This window comes from Panthera onca, chromosome B4 (genome assembly GCF_046562875.1).
Source record: "Panthera onca isolate mPanOnc1 chromosome B4, mPanOnc1 haplotype 2, whole genome shotgun sequence".
NCBI classification, from domain to species: Eukaryota; Metazoa; Chordata; class Mammalia; order Carnivora; family Felidae; genus Panthera; species Panthera onca.
The window spans coordinates 120,779,208-120,795,891 of record NC_138345.1 but is presented as its reverse complement, the minus strand read 5'-3'; the positions used below and the strand labels follow the sequence as shown (position 1 = coordinate 120,795,891).

Here is a 16,684-nt window from a genome sequence, read left to right as displayed (position 1 = left end):
ATTGATTTTGCTATAGTGAAAATGACAATTGACAATTTGAAAGTCAAAACTTTCTGTGTTCAAGTGGAAAACAGGCAGACAGGGGTCATCTCATTTTGGTTTGTATCTGACTAAGCATCATTGTGTGTGCAGTGTGGGGAAGGATGTGGTGTGCACGTGCACTTCCCAAATGTCACTTCGAGAATCATGTGTGCTCCAGCTCTATTTCCTATCAAGTACTTTCATCTGTTTGACTGTTTAACCTCTACTCACTAAGGAATAACTTAATCAAAAAACTCAATCTTTTTCAGGTGTTACCTTCTCCAGGGATATAATCTCAAGATGTTGATCTCTTTTTCTATTCAATTAGTTATACCCTGTGACCTAAAAAATTATTGGGTTGCTCCAGTCTTTTCATTATAAAATGTTGTTGGTGCAATTCAGCACACTCTGAAGGAGGTCAAGATTGAGAGATAATTTTCTTTGGGTTTAGTTTCTGGCTATTCTTAAGATTTCATTAAAATAGATCATAGAGTTTAATGTTTTTGAATGTTATAATTATTTAACTTGCTTTTCTCAAACAAAGATTTTCTCAACTACTTTTATTAAGTAGAAACCACACAGGACAGAGGCAGTTCTGTTTTTCCAAGTCAGACTCTAGAAGAACAGTTGGCAAACTTTCTATGAAGGGCCAGAGAGTAAATATTTTCTGCTTTGCAGACTATGCAGTTCTTTCTACAACTACTCAACTCTGCTATTGTAGCATGGAAATAGCCATAGATGATATAGAAACAAATTAGCAGGACTGGGCTTTTTTTTTTTTTTTTTTTTTTTTTTTAGAGAGCAGGTGTATGGAAGCAAGTGGGGAAAGGGGGGGGGGCAGGTGGGGGGAGAGGGGGAGGGAGAGAGAGGGAGAGAGAGGGAGAGAATCTTAAGCAGGCTCCATGCTTAGCACAGAGCCTGACTTGGGGCTTGATCCCATGACCCTGAAATCGTGACCTAAGCCAAAATCAAGAGTCAGGCACTCAACCAACTGAGCCACCAGACAACCTAGCATGACTGTGTTCTAGTAAAACTTTAGTTACAAAACCAGGCAGTGATGCACGTGTGGCCCACAGGTCATAGTTTTCCAACCCTCCCTGGAGCATATCAAAAGGCTAAATTTCTCAGGGTTGCTGATCTTCTACCCAAATCCACAACATAGGTTGTTTAACAAATTTAGTGATTGGGATGCTATAATTATCTATATTGTATTTTATGCACTTGTCTGCATATCTGTGTTCTATTTCATAATGAAGTTTGGGGTTTTTTTGATTTTTGTTTTTTTTTAAGTAAGTGATCAAGTGATCAGGAAGGTTGGTCAAGGTTTAGAAGGAGGATACAAAGGGAACTTTTCTGGATGGGTCAAAGATTTTTACAGAGACTGAGAAAGTTTGGAGTTGGACGAAACGCACTATTACACAGTCCAATCTCCTTCCCAACGGAGGAATTTCTTTTGCAACACCCCTGGCAGGTATTCAGTTAACCTCTGAGGGAAAATGTTTTGGGCTAGATTGGGAGGAAGGATTACCAATTTATAAAGCAAAACTGGTCCTCTCTATTTCATTCAATACATATGCTTATGGACACAAAAGCAAAGCCAAAGAAGCAAAAACAAACAAGTGGGACTACATCAAATTAAAAAGCTTCTGCATAGCAAAGCAAATTAGCAACAAAATGAAAAGGCAACCTGCAGAATGTGAGAAAGTATTTGCAAATTGTGTCTCTAATAAGCTTTAATACCCAAAATATAAGACTCATATATATAACTCAATAGCCAAAAAAAAAAATCTGATTAAAAACTGAGATGAACTAAATGGACATTTTTTAAAAGACCTACAAATAGCTTATAGGGATCTAATACTTGAAAAGGTTTTCAACATCACTAACTGGGGAAATTCAAATCAAAATGTAAATATCACCTCACACTTGTTAGAATGGCTACATCAAGAAGATAAGAAATAAGTGCTGGCAAGAATGTAGAGAAAAGGGAACCCTTGCGCACTGTTGGTAGAAATGTAAATTGGTACAGCCACTGTGGAAAACCGTATGGAAGTTCCTCAGAAAATTAGAAATAGAACTACCATATGATCCAGCAATCCTACTTCTGGGTATATATTCAAAGGAAATGAAAATAGGATATTGAAGAGATATCTGCACTCCCATGTTCACTGCAGCACTGTGTGTGTGTGTGTGTGTGTGTGTGTGTGTGTGTGTGTGTTTCCTCACACCAACAAGCAATTCTCAGACACTAGCATGGTCTCCAAGATTTCAACTCAATTTAAGTCAATTTTGGCACTACCTACACCTGGAGATTACATCAGCTTCCACAGACAAAACAACTCATCCCCACAAGACCATCCTCCACTTCAGGGGCCATTTGCAAGCCCAGGTTATTTATTACCTGTGCTTCTTAATCAACTAGCTAAGTGAAAATCAGAGGTTTCCAAAACCCCCTCTCTGGATTTGATTAATTTGCTAGAACAGCTTACAGAACCCAGAGAAACATTTTACCTACTAGATCATTGGTTTATTACAAAAGGATAGAACTTGGGAACAGCCAGATGCAAGAGAAGTATAGAGCAAGACCTGGGGAAAGGGCAAAGAGCTTCCATGACCTCTCTAGGTACACCACTCTCCCATCAGCTCCATGGGTTCACCAACCTGGAGGCTCTCTGAACCCTGACCTTTTGGGGCTTTAGGGAGGTTTCATTACATAGCCATGACAATTAAGTCATTGTCCATTGGCAATTGATGAACCCTCCAGTTCCTCCTCCCTTCTGGGACTAAAAGTGCCGACCCTCTAATCACATGGTTAGCCCCACTGGCAACCAGCCCCCTTTCTAACCTGCTTAAGTCACCTCATTAACAAAAGAGCTTTATTGCATTTCGACAATTCCAAGCATTTTAGGAGCTCTGTACCAGAAACAGGGACAAAAAACAAGCATTTCTTATTATAAATCATAATATCACACCAAAATAAACACACACACACACACACACACGCGTGCGCGAATATTATTCTGTAATAACTATGAAGGAAATTCTGCCATTTGCAACATGGACGACCTTGAGGACATTACGCTTAAGTGAATAAGCCAGACAAAAAGACAAATACTGCATGGTGTCATTTATAAGTGGAATCTTAACCAAAAAAAAGGAAAAAAAAAAGTCAAACTCATAGAAACACACTAGAAGAGGGGTATCTGGGGGAAATAGGAAGAGGTTGGTAAAAGGGTACAAACTTTCAAAAATAAATCTTCCTGTGCAATAACCAGGTTCCAATCATAAGGCTTGACCCTGTGAGAACACAAACATCCCTGACACTGTCAGTCCTGTAGGGAGCTCACAGTCTAATGAAAGAATTAAAACAGGATGCAAATAGTTACAACAGAAAGTAGAAGTAGTAGAAAGTTATTATGACTTAAAGATGACCACAGACAACCCAATTTAAGAATGAGAGAAGGGGGGCCCTGGGTGGCTCAGTCGGTTAAGTGTCTGACTGCAGCTCAGGTCATGATCTTGTGGTCAATGAGTTTGAGCCCCGCGTCAGGTTCTGTGCTGACAGCTCAGAACCTGGAGCCTGCTTCGGATTCTGTGTCTCCCTCTCTCTCTGCCCCTCCCCACTCGCACTGTCTCTCTCGCTCTCAAAAATAAGTAAACATTAAAAAAATTTTTTTTAATGAGGGAAGGATTTGAACAGGCACTCCACAGACCTAGGAAGAGATGCTCCATGTTATTAGTTACCACACAAATACAAAGTAAAAACCACACTAAGGTACCATTTCACACCCACCAGACCAGCAAAACGTACAAGCCAGACACTCTCAGGGGCTGGCAAGGATATGGAGCAATGAGGACACGCAGGGCTATTGTGGGGATTGAATGAGTTGACATGAGTGCAGGCACGCAGTAAACTGTGTGACTTAGCCATCAGTCATCATCATCACAGTTGTTGAAATTATGTACAGATGGTCAAAGTGTAAATGGCTATAACCAATTTGGAAACCAATTTGGAAAACAATTTGGAAAACAATTTGGTCTTTAATATAACCGAGCAGGTTTATACCCTATGGTCCAGCAGTTCCACTCCTGGGTAGATCCCTAGAGAACCTCCTGCACCTGAACACATACAAAAGCAAATTCAGAAAATTCTTAATAGCCCCAAACTGGAATCACACAAGTGTCTGTAAATGGTGGAATAGAGATAGTAGGTATACTAATATAATGGAATACTACACAGGAGCAGATATGAAGGAACTACTGTCCATAACACAGATGAATCTCCTCCAACTTACCTTCAGGTGGAAAAAGTCTAAAAAAAATATACTGTTTGCTCCAGTTTAAATAAAATTTAATAAAAACAAAACTATGTGTAATGATTGATGCTAGTTATACTTGAATTTTAAGAAATACAACTTTTTAAAAGTTTTTTTAAACTAAACTATGTATAGTTTAGGGATATGAATGTGTAATAAAACTATAAAATAAATCAAGAACATGAAAATTCCCAAATTTAGGAGAATGGTTACCTTTAATATGGGGGAGAGAAAAAAACAGGATAGGGGAGAGGCCACAAGAGCACTGAAAGGCAATATTGATGATCTTTTGTTTAAACCTCGTGGTGGAGCCCTTTCACGAAGATGGTGTCAAAGGCGAAGAAGGAAGCCCCTACCCCTGCCTAAGCCGAAGCCAAAGCAAAGGCTTTGAAGGCCAAGAAAGCAGTGCTGAAAAGCATCCACAGTCATAAAAAAAAAAAAAAAAAAAAAAAGAGGAAGATCTGCATGTCACCTACATTCCGATGGCCCAAGACACTGCATCTCTGAAGGCAGCCCAGATATCCTCGAAAGAGTGCCCCCAGGAGAAACAAGCTTGACTACTATGCCATCATCAAGTTTCCCCGGACTACCGAGTCAGCCACAAAGAAAATAGAAGACAACAACACTTTTGTGTTCATTGTGTATGTGAAGGCCAACAAGCACCAGATCAAACAGGCTGTGAAGAAGCTCTAGGACATTGACCAAGTGGCCAAGGTCAACACTCTGATCGGGTCCGATGAAGAAAAGAAAGCATATGTTCGACTGGCTCCTGACTATGATGCTTTGGATGTTGCCAACAAAATTGGGATCATCTAAACTGAGTCCAGCTGGCTAAATCTAAGTTTTTTCAATGTAAAAAAAAATGATAATAAAAAAATAAGTAATTAAATAAATAAACCTTGTGGTGGATAAACAGGTGTTTGAAACTGTGTCATCCTTTATCTTATGTACACTTTATATTTTATATCTCCTCAAAAATATTTTTAGGTCTACTCAACAATTAATATTTTTAAAAAAGAATTAAAGGAGAAGGAGAGATTACTTCTGACTGGGAGGAACTGGAAAAGTTGGTCATCATGGCCACCAGGATTCTTCTTTCTTATCAGCCTAACTGGTTGATGGCATGGCCTTGGAATTCTGCAGCTGTATCAGGCTCCAAGGTGGGGGAGGGGGGTGGCCACCAGGGATCTACAATCAATTAGAGGCATGTCCTGGTCACAGGTCTCAAAATGTCAATACCCCTGGAGGGTTTCTCACCCATGAATTGAGGTGTTCCTGGCCTAGAATCACTCCATTATGCCACATGGTCTCCCTCAAATGCCATCTGTGTTTGACACTGAAAGAGATGCAGAGATTTGGGAGTGAAAGAACAGGGGTCAGGTAGAGAGCAAAGAATAGTACACATATTTAAAGAAAACCAAAGAGCATTTTGGTTTTGGGCCAAAATGTTAGTTCTAATTTAACCCATTCCTTTTCAATAGAGTCCACGGTGGGGAGAGTATTACAGAGTAAATCATATTGTAAGATCACTTAAATTTGGCTCTAAAATGTGTATTTTTAGAGATAAGCATATCCATGGGGCACCTGGGTGGCTCAGTCGGTTAAGCATCTGACTCTTGATTTTGGCCTCAGATCACGATCCCAGAGTCCTGGGATGCAGCCCCACGTTGGGCTCCATACTGAGTGTGGAGCCTGCTTAAGATTCTCTAGTGCTTGCTCTCTCTCTCTCTATTTGGATTCTGGACACCCATCAGCACCACTTCCCCTCCTGATGGTCTTAGTGCAGGCTCTGCACTATGCCCAAGAAACAGAAAAAGTCCCTGACTCAAGGATCTTAGTATTGCACTAGCAACAGTTAAGTTAATGCAACGTCCACCCCTCTTTCCAAAGACAGAGCCTCTTACGCTGTTAACTCTGAGCTCTATAGATCTCCAGTGCCTTTTTATATCTCTATGCCATCACTCCTGACAGGGCAAAGGAGTCAGATAGGAGCTCGCAGTTCTGGGCCACAAGTCCTCTTTCTCACCTCTTTCAACCCAAGAGCAGATCTGAAGACCTTACTTACACTTAAGGAAAGGGAATACAAGGGAACTGGCAGAAAGTACTTTATAAGACAACCAGAATCATCTTTTCCAAATGGACATAAATGTTTTTAGTTATTCTGCTTTGCCTATTCCGAAAAGGCTATAGGTGATTTTAAGATATAAATTATGGCTATTTAAAGTTCACTCATATAGTGAAAGAATCAAGATTCTAAAATCTTAAGCCAGTAATTTTCAAACTTTAATATGCCCAAGAATAACTAGCGTTCTGTATAAAATACAGATTATTAAGGCCCAAGGTCCAAGAAATCTACACCGGTAGGTGAGTTCCAGGATCCATATGAACAGCACTCCAGGTGATTCTGATGCCAATAGTCTAAGGAGAGCCCTTTTTTTAATATTTATTTTTGATAGAGTGTGAGCAGAGGAGGGGCATAGAGAGAGAGGAGTACAGAGGATCTGAAGCAGACTCCCCACTGACAGCAGCAAGCCCAATCCAATGCAGGGCTTGAATTGATGAACCCATGAGATCATGCCTTGAACCCAAGTCGTATGCTCAACCGACTGAGCCACTCAGGCTCCCCTAAGGTGAGCCCTCTTAAACAAAACTGACTTTGGCCAGAATATTCACTATAACTGAAAGCTGAGCTTTGAGTTTTCTGGTAGTCAAAGCAAAAAGGGGAAACATGGTGCATCATATAACCATCTCTATATTTACTCAGGGAGATAAACATTTTGTAAATTCTAAAAGTAATATAACATGTGTTTTTATTACTATCTATGTAAGAAACTGAATTACTTAAAATATGTAAATACCAGCTCCTAAAATTTTGGATAATTTGGCTGAGAAAAAAAAAATCTATAAAAATAGTAGTCAATAAAATTCTAAGTTCATTTTACTCCTGGAAATAATATGTTAAGCCAATATCCTATAGCCATTATACTTCTGCCTCTGGCTCAGAAGGCTTCACAAGAGATGGCTTTCATGGTATGTAAGTTCAACGAATTTAATGGAGCCCTATCATAGCACTATGGGGTGGGAAACAAAGAGGTTCTATTAGACATGGGAATTAGAATGTATCATTCTAGAATGTACTTGTACTTTATTATGTCCACAGAACAAAGATTTCCTAGGAGTAATCCACAATGCAGATGGCCTGCCCTTCTATGATAATTCCTTGTATTTGTATATCCCTTTAGAGTTCATACCAAGATTTCCCATATTCCTTTGAACACCACAATAACACTGTATATAAATTTCTAGGAGCCTCACATCACAAATTGGGAAACCAGGCTCAGAGATGCTAAGAGAGTTACCCAGAGGACAATAGCTGAAAAGGGCAGAGGCAAGAATGAAATCCCAGGGTGTCTTCTTCCATCCTGGTGGGATGACCATACTAGAAACTCTCATTGTTACGGCATAACACCAAAGTAACAATTACATTTTTATTATCTTCATAAATATCCTGTTAATCTTTCTGCATTATTTGTCAAGAGGTCAGATCAATTGTAGGAACCAGCTAGATTACTAGCATTTTTCCTTTGTATAAAACTCACAGCTGCATAGTTCTCAGGATATCCTTGCATCTTTGATGAGAAAGGTGAGATTGATAAGGAAGCATAGTTTTGTTATTAAATGAATGCCAGCCAAGAAAATTGATTTCAGAAGTTCTGTGAGAAAGCATGGATGTTCTGTGGGTTTAAAAATGACTGTATGAATAGGTTTCTCTACCTTGTATTTTGGTTGGTTGTTGGTTTCAACAGAGAAGCTATTTGTCACATTGTAAATAGCTACCTAAACAAATGGTTCCTCACACATTAGATGCCATTATAAGCACAGAGATTCAGAACACAACATTTTTAATATGTGCTAATTACTTAAGAGTCAAAGTCTGAGATTTTATAAAAACAGAGTTGTGCCATCAAAATTAATGCTACTCCCACCCACTCCCCCTGAAACATCTAAACATAATGTGAACTCAGTGTGGGGAAACTAAAAATTGAGGGAAACTACAGAATTTTAAGTTACAGAAACATCTATCTCCTGTCATTCAAAGATACTAGTAAAAACTAACTTAAAAGTACAGCATTTACTACTCAAAGCTGTAACAAACCAAACAAAGTAATTTGATTCAATGAATGCATTGAGGATCTATGATGCCCAGGCCCTGCGTTAAAAATACATGGAAAGGGGCGCCTGGGTGGTGCAGTCGGTTAAGCGTCCGACTTCAGCCAGGTCACGATCTCGCGGTCCATGAGTTCGAGCCCCGCGTCAGGCTCTGGGCTGATGGCTCGGAGCCTGGAGCCTGTTTCCGATTCTGTGTCTCCCTCTCTCTCTCTGCCCCTCCCCCGTTCATGCTCTGTCTCTCTCTGTCCCAAAAATAAATTAAAAACGTTGAAAAAAAAATTAAAAAAAAATACATGGAAAATGGAGCGCCTGGGTAGCTCAGTTGGTTGAGCATCCAACTTGAGCTCAGGTCATGATCTCACAGTTTGTGAGTCCAAGCCCCGCATCAAGACTTCGGATCCTTTGTCCTCCTCTCTCTGCCCCTCCCCTGCTTGCACATGCCCGTGTGTGTGTGCTTGCTCTAAGATAACAAACGTTTTAAAAATGTACTGAAAATACAGGAATAAAATGAAGTTCCTGATTGAGGGGCACTGCAAGACCCAGGAGAGGGATGGATATATAAGCCCGTAAGTTAAAACGCAGCAGGATGAGAGCTGAAATAAATGTAAAATGTACAAGGTCAGAGTCCTAACATTTTCCATGGGTTTCAAAGAATCTGTCATCTCCATAACCTTCATTCCACCCACCATGTGAAATATGTGTATTACAAAGCATTAAGAACTTGACTCTTTTCCCTCTGGTTGGTTTTGACCTTATTTTCTGCTGAGCTAGTGGAGAGAAAGGCTCTTATTTAGTTAGTTAGTTAGTTAGTTATTTTGAGAGAGACAGAGAGATTGAGCAAGGGAGGGGCAGAGAGGAAGGGAGAGGGAGGGAGAGAGAGAATCCCAAGCAGGCTCCACACTGTCAGTGCAAACCCTGATGCAGGGCTGGAACTCACAAACTGAGATCGTGACCTGAACCAAAACCAAGAGTTGAACGCTTAACTGACTGAGCCACCCAGGAGCCCCCGGGAAGACTCTTAGGTGAGCACTGTGTGTACTAAGACTCATCTTCCATTGCTGTGATTCCACCTGGTCTCAAGCAGCATAGGTTCTGGAATTCCTCAAATCTTACCTGAATACCTCTTCCTACTATTTTGTTAAACAACTTTATTATATTAATTAACTCAAAATTCCAGCATAAAAATGGTACTCCTGGGCAGCGTAATATGCAATTCAGTGCAGCATTATCAGACCAGAACTTAGATGTAAGATCCTCTGGCAAATCTGTTGTAGAACTGATATTTAGAAACTTAGAGCCTGACTCAAAATCCAAACCTAGCAGTCCCCCTCCAGAGTCTACTTTGTGGTTTCATCCAGGATATCAATAAAATGTTTCATTCCTTCCATTGTTAGAAAAACAAGGTTTTGCCACATTTTCATTCCTTCTCAGTACATCTAAGTAAATAAAGCGATTCGACATTTTTACTCACTTTAACTGATGTCTTTCTCAGGCAGCTTTCTCCTTGTAAATCCTAATAGCTAGAATGACCATATAATCAAGCAAGCAATACCATTAACTCACCTATAATCACCATGGCTGCTGGACTCAGCTCTTGTCATCCTCAATAAGGGTGTGACCAATAGTATTAATTTTCACTTTATATATTACCAGCACTATTCCTTCCAGAACACATGCTTGATTGAACGATGCACTGAGGAAGCATATGAACAAAAATGGTCACCTGGTAATTAGCCCAGCTGTCCATGAGTATCAGGTGGCCTTCCATAGTTTAGAAGTAGTCTACAGCTAAACATATTAGGTCTCCTTAGAGGCCACTCTTACCCAAATATGGTCCCCGCCCTGTGTTTTCTCCTTGAGATGTTAACAGGTGGTCCTCAGTTTAGGAAAGAGGTAGTTACTAGGCCTTTTGTTTAGAACTCAGAAAGGAAGCTTGCCGTGTGACTAAAGAGTATGTATGCCTCTCATATGGTCAGGGTGAAACACCAATCCTGGCCCATGCTCAATAAATGTGGGGTAGACTGGTGAATGAATGGAAGAAGTGGGGTTATTATAAGTCATGGTAAAATTCAAGGCCAATTCACAAAAGCCCACATGACTAAAATAAAGCACTGAAACCCACGAACCGAGGATGAATCATGCTGGGTGCACCAGCAGTTGCTCCTGTACCAGGGCTGGAGGGGGCACAGGAGCCATCTGTTTAGAAAGGAAGAAAGACCAGAGAGGTCAGGAAACTCATTCAGAGTCACACAGCCAGGCTCCCAACTAGCACCCTGTATTAAGAGAGGAGCAGCAATTTGAGGGAAAACATGGTGCCATCAGGTAGGTATTAGCGGTTAGACTTGGACAGGCAACTACTTCCCATCTCGGTTCCTGGTGTCCATGGCTGCAAAATAAGGAGAACAACTCCAAATGCTGATGGTTGACGTCAATGTGATCAGTGTCATGAGTGCATGGAAGACACCTGACACAGAACCTGGTACACAATAGGTACCAAATAAATATTAGCAACTTATCTCCCACCTAAACATCACCAATGGCCTTCTTCAAAGCCCAAAGAAACTCTGCATTCCCTTGGGAACAAGATTTTGTGTCACGTAGGGACAGAGGCAATGGCAGAACAGTATAAAGAAATACATGGCAATGACAAACCCCAAATTCAGAATAGCGGTTGCTTCTGGGAGGAAAGGAAAGGAACATGAGGGCTTCAAATGTAGCAGCAATATTGAGGTCTTCAGATAAGTGGCAGGTGTGTTTCATATTTTAATGCATTTTCTCATATCTGGAATATTTCATAATAAAGTATTTAAATAAAAGCAAGACAAAAATCCTTGAAGAAATGGCACATGGGACCACAAAGTCTTTATAAGGGGGCAGAAAAGGGAACACTTTGGGAATATGGGGCAGTGTCCCACGAGAGAGGTCCTGAAAAACGGCAGGATGCTGGGGTGGTCCCTGGGCAAATGAGCTCAAGAAAAGCACATCACAACTTTGACCTCCATCACAGTTTCATCTGGCCCTCCTAAGAAATGTACAGAGAGACAGAAAACATTGTTTATATTTACATTTCCTTTCAAGCGTCAGGTATGAAATCTAAGTGCCTTTTGTCCAGGGACAAAAGAAAAAAAAACCCTAGCCACAGTGAAGTGGTCACATGTCCTCATCGAGTCAGCTCAGCCACACTGACCACAAACCTTAGGTAGGCTCTGCCCAGCCCCTCCTGGTAGCCCTAAAAGATGTGGGAAAGAGAAGAAGCAGGGGAGAAAAACAACTGAGCCAAGACAGAGGAATCCATTATGAACTCATTCTCTCCTCATTCTGGTCTCAGCCAAATTTTAAAAAGCTCTTAAATTAGTCTGTTCTTAACTTGACAAAGATATATGCATTTCACAAAGCAGGCAGTAGGTTCTCAAATACATAGAATGAAAGCAGTACCCCCACTGCATACAGATGCCCACGTTTGGAGAGACTGAGGACTAGTAAGACCCAGTGGAAAGAAGAGATCTGTTGTCCAAAGACTTAACATGCTCCAATGTCTCTGAGCAAAAACACCCTCGTTAAGAGGTGCCTGGGTGGCTCAATTGGTTAAGCATGCAACTTCAATTCAGGTCATGATATCACAGTACGTAGGTCCAAGCCCCACTTCGGGCTCAGTGCTGATAGCTCAGAGCCTGGAGCCTGCTTCAGATTCTGTTGTCTCTCTCTGCCCTTCACCTGCTCATGCTCTGTCTCTCTCTCAAAAATAAGTGAACATTAAAGAAAATTTTTAAAAAACACCCTCTTTAAGTTTCCCCATCCTCAAGACAGTATACTAATATCTAACTATAGTAAGTTGAATAGTGCCCCCTAAAATATACGTTTACCTAGAACCTCAGAATGTGACCTTACTTGGAATAAAGGTCTTTGCAGATATGATGAAGGTAAGGATCTTGAGATGAACTCATCCTGGATTAGAATGGACCCTAAATCCAATGACAGCTGTCCTTATAAGAGATGGGGAAGGGGAAGACACACCCAGAGAAGGTCATTTGCAGCCAGAGACTGGAGTAATGCTGTCACAAACAAAGGGGAGTCACCAGAAGCTGGAAGAGGAAAGAAAAGTTCTTCCCTAGAGTTTCTGGACAGAGTCCAGTCCTACTGATATATTGATTTCAATTTTCCGGCCTCCAGAATTGTGAGAGAACAAATTTCTGTTATTTTATGCCATTAAGTTTGTGGCAATTTGTTGCAGCAATTCTAGGAAACTAATATATGCCTTATAGTGTCAATGTGAACATCAAAGAAGAGCATGCATGTGAAAGCACGTGGTGAACTACTTACAGGGATAGAAGTGGTAGCTGTCATGAGTCACAAAATTTAGAAGAGTAACTTATCTGTGAGGAAACAAATTCTTGACCTGCCCCTAAGGGCACATACCCTACAGCTCTCTCCAGATAGGACGGTTAGAATGCTGGCATCTGCCTCCTTGTCTTGCCAGCTCCAGACCCACTCGCTCCACTTGTATGGTGTGCCTTTGAGGAGGACTCAAGTGTCAGCTGGTAAAGAAGGGCCCATCTGCTCTCAGACACTGACCACATGGCAAGTATCCCACTCTGAGGTCACCATCTGCACTAACAACTCACCTCCAAGTACAGTTCAATGTCAACCTGCCTCTAATCCTGAATGAGCCAGGAACAAGGGCAAGTGACTCTGGGGCCAGGGTCTTTCCACAAACAGAGAAGTTCTGGGACATAGAATTTCAGAGCAGATGAACTCCAGGCTGAAAAAGGAAGGGTCCAAGGCAAAGCCCTCAACCATCAATCTCAGATCCATAAAAGCCTCATCTAGGACATTCCCAGGTATAATGTGATCTGAGGACTCTTGGGTGTTTTGTTATTTTCCTTTATACGAAAATCCATAGTCCTTGAGGGAGTGGAAAATAGATATGCACTGATTGAAGTACATGGACACTGCAAAAGAGCAAAAAAAGTAAGATCCTAGATGGATAAAGACACACAGGGAAGGAAAAAGTGTGGCATAAACCGTAAAGAAAAAGGAATGGAAGAGAAAGGTGAGATGGTCCTCTTTGATGAATTTACGGTAATTTTCAACTTCACAATATGCTTGTATAAAAGCTGGTACTGTTCCCATTTCATAAATGAGAACAAAGAACAGGGGGCAGGTTAGCGATCTGTGTTCAGAGAATAGACATCTACTTATCAGGAATTAATGGAGTAGACTCGGTGGCCTTCAATGGCTTCTTTCAGTCCTGAAATTCACCTTCCTCACATGCAAAGTTTGCAGTGATCCCATCCTCCATAAGGTCAAGGTTCTTGGCATACCACACTCAAGGCCCTCACAATCAGGCTTACCTTCATAGCTAAACCAGGGGAAGAAGAGTATAGGAGTAATCAGAGATAAGATTGAAAACAGACAGGCAGAGGCCCAATCATGAAGGGTTAAAGAGATTGAACTTTATTCTCTAGATGACTGGGAACCACAAAAGTTACAAATGGAGTGATATAACCAAAATCTGCACTTTAGAAAGATTAAGGCAACAGCCATGTGAGAATGGACTGGAGAGACTCCAAGGAAGACCAGGGACTAAATATGGTCCAGACAAAGGTAACAAGGTTTGGACCCAGGCAGGGAGAGTGGGATGAGGAGGAGACAGACTCAGCAAGACTTACCACCTGAATGTGGGCAACAGGACAGAGCAAAGAACCTAGGATTAGTCTAGTTTTCTGGCTTAGACAACTGAGAGCATTCAACAAGATAGAAAATACAGAAAGGATGGATAAGAATTTGGGGCAAAAAGATGGTTTTTGATTAACCTGAGTTATGGTGCTGTGTGACATCTATATGGATGTGTCAAGAAAGAAGTCAGAAAGGGTCAGGTGAGAGATTTGAGCCTAAAATACAGACTTCAGATGAAATAGGAATTGTGGCTACAGACCAGGAAGGGCAAATGGAGTAAAAAAGGAGGCAAAGGGCAGACTCTTGGTGTAGACTGTCTTTTAAGGGACATACAGAGGAGAAGGTCTAGTGATGGACAGAGAAGTAGAACAGAACTCATGGCTAATGAGCTTTAAGGAGGAGATCTCCCAAGAGTTGAAATATCCCACAGAGAGAGGAGGAAAGATAAGTATGGGAAATTATCTACTGGGTTTAACAATTAGGTGGTCACTGACGACCTGAGAATATATCCCATGCAGGGGTAAGGGGAGATGACAGGTACAGAGTTAAGTAATAAGAGGTTAAAAAAGAAAGGGGAGGGAGGAGAAGGAGTTCTATTTTCTCTTGGATGAAGTTTGGCTGGGACACTGGGCAGTAGCTAGAGGGGATTCAAGTTTTGAGTTCGGTTTTGCTTATTTTGTTGGGTTTTTTAAATTTATTTTTGTTATAGATTGAGAATTGAGTTTTGTCTCTTTGTTTATAAGATGTATAATGAATGAATGTATATTCTCACTGTAAAGAAGGGGAACTAAGAAAGTAAAGTACCTGAAAAGGCCAAAGGGACAGAACCCAGTATTATAAAGAGCAGCCACGAAACAAAGAAGGGGTGTGAGGAAAGGAGGTGATGAGAGAGGAGTGTATTCCAATGAATCATAACAATTTATGTAATAATGGTCTCTTCTAGAAGCTTCAGAGGGGTCAGGGACCCTACATTTTCATTTTACTTGACACAATGGCAGGTGCATAGGGGATGCTCAATAATTATTAGATGAATTAAGCACCAGAGTTATGGTCATGAAAATAGCAGTAATTAGGTGCCAGCCCTTTCTAAGAACTTCAAGTTGATTGACTTTCTGAATCCTTACAAAAACACAATGATGATGGTATTATCATCATCCCTACTTTATTTTTAAATATCCAGAGCAGGTAAGTAAGACCAAATTGAAAATTCAGATTTTTTTTTTTGGCTACTATTCTGTTTTAGTCAAATGGTGAAAATATTTCTAAGTAGTACAACTGAATTTACACAGCGATTTTTTTCCCCTCAAGATGGAAGACAGACTTAAAAAAAAGAAATCAAATGTTGGGTGGAGTGAAAAGAGGTATCACCTAACTGCTCTCCTGCCCCCTTGTTAAGTTTTGGGCCTCCTGGTCAACTAAACCACTAAACCACATTATAAAATAATTTTCTTGCACAAATTAAAGTGACACCTTCAGTTTCATCCTGAATCTTCAACTCAAAAGGATTAGCTACAATAGCCTTTACTATGTTGAAAATTCAAAGCTATGAGTACAAACCATAACATTTCTTGAAAAAAAAAAAACCATGAGGGGTGGTAAGGTCCTGAACAGTCTTGACAATGACTGTTTTGGGTTTCTGGATTTGCAAAGACAACAAAAGCAAAAACAAGTGGGACTACATCAAATTAAAAGCTTCTGCACAAAGAAAGCCATCAACAAAATGAAAAGGCAATCTACAGAATACATGTAACAAATTCTTATGTCATACACCTTAAACTAATGCAATGTTATACATCAATTATATCCCAATAAAACTGGGAGAGAAAAGCTAGCAGTACAGATGGATAATGTAAAATACCCAAAATCACTTAGATGGAACTTTCGAATCTTTGTGGTTGCATTTTATTTAGTAAGGAAATGGTATCTAAGGCTTCATAAAATGGTAACAGTAGTACTAATGACACTTGAAACCCTGACTTGGGATTAAGTGGGGAAAACTACCCTATTTCTTTTCATGCTGTGCCACTCAGACTCCTCTTAGCAAACTGCCATTCTAGGACCAAATGATCCTCTGATAAAAGAGTTATAGATTAAAATAATAAAAGATTTGTCCTCTGTCACACTTTCCCCAGAAAGGGGAAAATGGTTAAATGTTAAGGTTTCAAAAGACTTCTCTGCATAGGGAAGGGAGGTACATCAGCTGCAAAATCAGCAAATTTGAGAGCAGGCAAGAGCAAAGTGAGCGTTCAAACAGCCAAGAAAACAAATCATTGTGTTGAGCAGGTGCCAATAAACTGGGAAGAAATTTAAGGTTAGGTCTATTAATTGTAATTAGATGAAGATGATCAAGGACGCTTGTAATCCAAGTATTATGATTGTTATAAAGAGTTTTAAATTAAGGATTAAGGATACAGCCTTAGCTTAAGGACAGAACTAAGACTTTAATAACCAAACCATTTAATTTGACAAATACTGATCGACAATTATGTATTTCTTACTGT

General features: G+C 40.4%; 1 protein-coding gene and 1 pseudogene across 4 annotated transcripts in view; one reads left to right on the top strand and one right to left on the bottom strand.

Annotated features, from left to right (window-relative positions):
- Positions 1-16,684, bottom strand: part of ANO4 (anoctamin 4) — a 416,532-nt gene that overhangs the window by 363,243 nt on the left and 36,605 nt on the right. The window lies entirely within an intron of this gene.
- Positions 4,662-5,172, top strand: LOC132693892 (large ribosomal subunit protein uL23 pseudogene; annotated as a pseudogene).